At 38.9% G+C, this 3,861-nt stretch overlaps 1 non-coding gene across 1 annotated transcript; it reads right to left on the minus strand.

Moving 5' to 3' along the window:
* Positions 1-1,470: 1,470 nt before the first annotated feature.
* LOC128562927 (U6 spliceosomal RNA) lies at positions 1,471-1,572 on the minus strand. The gene has a single exon (XR_008373622.1). It is a non-coding gene; the product is annotated as a U6 spliceosomal RNA (small nuclear RNA).
* Positions 1,573-3,861: the final 2,289 nt, after the last annotated feature.

Genomic DNA, 3,861 nt, shown 5'->3' on the forward strand with positions numbered 1-3,861 from the left:
GCTTTACTCTCCCGTGCCCACTGGCTCCTGCCTGTGAGGACACAGCAAGAAGGCCCTCACCAGATGCTGGAGCCTCAGTCTTAGACTTTCCAGCCTTCCTAACTGTGAGAAATAAATTTCTGTTTTTTTCTAAATTACCCAGTCCACAGTATTCTGTCACAGCATCACAAACCCTTCTAATCTAACCTGCATTAGGGTAATCTGTTGGCCATTGTCGGTCCTCAGGCCCTTGGGCGGCCCTTCCCTTTTCTGCTCCTATCACAGAGGACTGATTTCTGCAAATTACATTTCTCAGGCTTCTTTGCCAACTGGGTCCTGGTGAATTTCCACCCAAGAGAGGCACTGGCAGGAGCGTAGGGGTAGGCGAGTGATAAAAGCCAGGTTTTCCCTCCTAGCTTCCCTTTCCCACCCCTACCCTTTCTCTACCTTCTGTGGCTTCTGAGTCCCACCAGGTACCCCAGCTCCCAACATCAGGTTCCACTCCCTCTGTCTCCAGTCCCCCAGCTGTGTGTGGGTGGGGAGCAGCATTTGTGGCTGTCGCTCATTTCAGCAATGACTCACCAGCGGGCTGACTTTCAGCTCTTCCAAGCATCTGACAACTAGCTCCCTGAATTTGAATTTCTTCTATTGAACTAGCTGGTGTGGGCTGTGTAATGGCAATACATTAGTTTCTCACCCCATTACTTGTTTCAGGCTTTAGAATCTTACTCAGCCTGGGATTATCCAAGCTGGTATTAACAAAGCCTCTCATCTAAGAATTAAGCAGAAAAGTAATTTTAAAGAAGTGGTAAATAAAGATAAAAGCTGAAATATATACATATTATAAAACATAAGGCAGTAGGATGATAAATTGATAAATGCTGGTTTTGATAAGATGACTAAAATAAACAAATCTCTGACAAATGTAATTAGGGAAATATTTTTAATTAGAAATCACAAGAGATAGGACAATTTATAGAAAATCCCCCCAAATCCAAACAGAATGCAATGCACACTTGTAGGTTAATAAAACTGAAATCCTCGATGAAATGAATAATTTCTGGAAAAAATAAAGATTTCTACAAATAATCCAAGAAATATAAATCTAAACAGAAGAGTAAAAAAGGAAGAAATTGAGAAAATTATCCAATAACAACACAAAAAGTACAGTTAATGCCAATCTCTTGCAGGACAGATTTTTATACTTTTAAGAAACAGATACTTTAAAAAACCTGCAGAGTGCAAAAAGAGATGAGTATCTTATGTCCATTAGGCAACCATGAACTTCTTTCTAAAGCCTGATAAAGTACACAAAAAGAAAATTATAGGCATAGATCACCCATGAATATGGACAAGAAAAGTTTTTTAAAAATCTCACCTCTAAAAGGAACATGTTCTACTGTATTGCTTCAAATCTTTTAGACAAATGATAAGGTTTTTGGAGGGGAAGAGGGTTGTAACAGCTTTAATGAAATATAATTCTCATGCCATAAAAAACATGGACACTTCATGAATTTGTGTCATCCTTAACACAAGTGCCATGATAATCTTCTCTGTATCATTCCAACTTAAGTACGTGTGCTGTTAATGCAAGCGTAAAGGATAACTTTATAAGTTAAATTGAAAGAAATCACAAAGGATGGACAGTTTCTATGTTATCAAAGTAAACAACAATTCAATAAAACTTAGAAAGCTAAAATCAAAGGGAAACTATCTGGAGAAAACATTCATAGCAAGTAAAACAAAGGGTTCCTTTCTGTGTGATATGAAAAACTTACACAGGTTGACACACGAAAAAGAAAAATTAAGTCTCCAATAGATAAATTGGGAAAGAACTTGAAAAGACAATTCATGAAAAAAAGAGATTTTACCAGAAAACAAGTATGTGTAAGAATGTTCAACCTCTCTTGTGATCAAAAAAATCTCACTCAAAAAATGTAGTTTTGTTTTTTTTTTTTTTTTTTGCAGTTTTTGGCTGGGGCGGGTTTGCACCTCCAGTATATGGGCGCCCTACTCCTTTGAGCCACAGGCACTGCCCAAAAGATGTAGCATCTTACACCCACTACAGTAGGAGAATTTTAAAAGTTATCCAATGCCAGGCACAGTGGCTCATGCCTGTAATCCAACACTCTGGGAGGCCAAGGCAGGAGGACCACTTGAGCTCAGGAGTTTCAGACCAGCCTAAGCAAGAGCGAGACCCTATCTCTACTAAAAATAGAAAAATTAACCAGGCCTCATAGCAGGAACTTATAGTCCCACATACTCAGGAGGCTGATGTAGGAGGATGACTTGACCCCAGGAGTTTGAGGTTGCTGTGAGCTATCATGACACCATGGCACTCTAAACTGGAGAACAAAGTGAGACTCCATCACAAAAAAGAAAAGAAGTTATTCAATGTACAATATTATGGCAAAACCGTTCAACTCACACGCTATTGGTAGCCATGTAAACTGTAATCCCCTCTTGGCAATATACATCAGGAATCATTTTACAGTTCCCATAATATCCCTTTATCCTATGGAATTTTTAAAGATTAAAAACACAAAGCTATGTGAGACGTTCCTTGCAATGTCATTCTAACAACCAGGATAAATATATATTTATTTATACTTCTACCTCTAATAACAAGGGAATTATAAAAGAAGGGTTATAAATTATTGTTCACAATAGAAATTAGTTTATTAAGCACCCTCATATACATTGCCCCTTTCAGTCTGCAACAGTGCCCTGAGGTAGATAGAAATACTGAGACTCATGAAAATTAAGGTACTTGCATAAATCACTCAACCAGTGCCTCTTCACCTGCTACCAAATCCCATGTTCCATGCTCTCTCTATGATAAAGGGAGTTATTATGAATATCTGATCTAAACCTCAGTTTCCTCATCTGTAAAATAGGCTAATAAGAGCACCTAAAGTGTAGTTATAAGAATTAAATGGAGCCCTTCAATAGCCTTGATGTTCTTAGCACATGCAGCCAGCTTTCAGTAAATTAAGACTAAAGACAGGCCAGACCAGGTGGCTCATGCCTAGCATTTTGGGAGGCTGAGATGGGAGGATCACTTGAGGCCAGGAGTTTGAGACCAGCCTGGGCAATAGCAAAAACAATCTATCTCTACAAAAACAAAAAACAAAAAAATTAACCTTATATGGTGGCACATACCTATAGTCCCAGCTGCTCAGGAGGATGGCTTGAGCTCAGGGGTTCACAGTTTCAGTGAGCTATGATGATGCCACTGCAACTCCAGCCTGGGCAATAGAATTAGACTCAGTCCCAAATTAGTTAATTAATCAATTAATAATAATACAAAATTATATCACTTCAAATGGAACAAGTAATAATGAAAATAGTCACAATGTGAACACAGCAAGGGTATAAATCACTTTTCTCATTAGAATTTTTTTTTAGTACAATTAACAAATCTGGTGGGAAACAAAATATAAATATACCAAAATCCACTCAAATGAAGTGGCACCTTTTGGGGAACCTAATTTTAAATCCGGGATCTCTTGCTTCTAAGATATTTGAAATCGTAAACTTAGCATACACGGACCCTGGGGACACCATTGCTTCACCTGCCCATGGAACCCAGAGAGGCATTTACTGGCCTTAAAAATACACTAGGCTTAGTCATTCAGTCTTTCTTAAAGATGAAGTTTGTTCCTTCTCCTTTTTTTTTTTCTTTTTTTGGAGATAGAGTTTCACTTTTGTCACCCTCAGTAGAGTGCCAAGGCATTACAGCTCACAGTAATGTCAAACTCTGGGGCTTAAGTGATCCTCTTGCCTCAGCCTCCTACGTACCTGGGACGTAGACTCAACACCCAGCTATTTTTGGAGACAGGGTCTCAATCTTGCTCAGGCTGGTCTTGAACCCGTGAACTC

Source organism: Nycticebus coucang, chromosome 12 (genome assembly GCF_027406575.1).
Source record: "Nycticebus coucang isolate mNycCou1 chromosome 12, mNycCou1.pri, whole genome shotgun sequence".
NCBI lineage: Eukaryota > Metazoa > Chordata > Mammalia > Primates > Lorisidae > Nycticebus > Nycticebus coucang.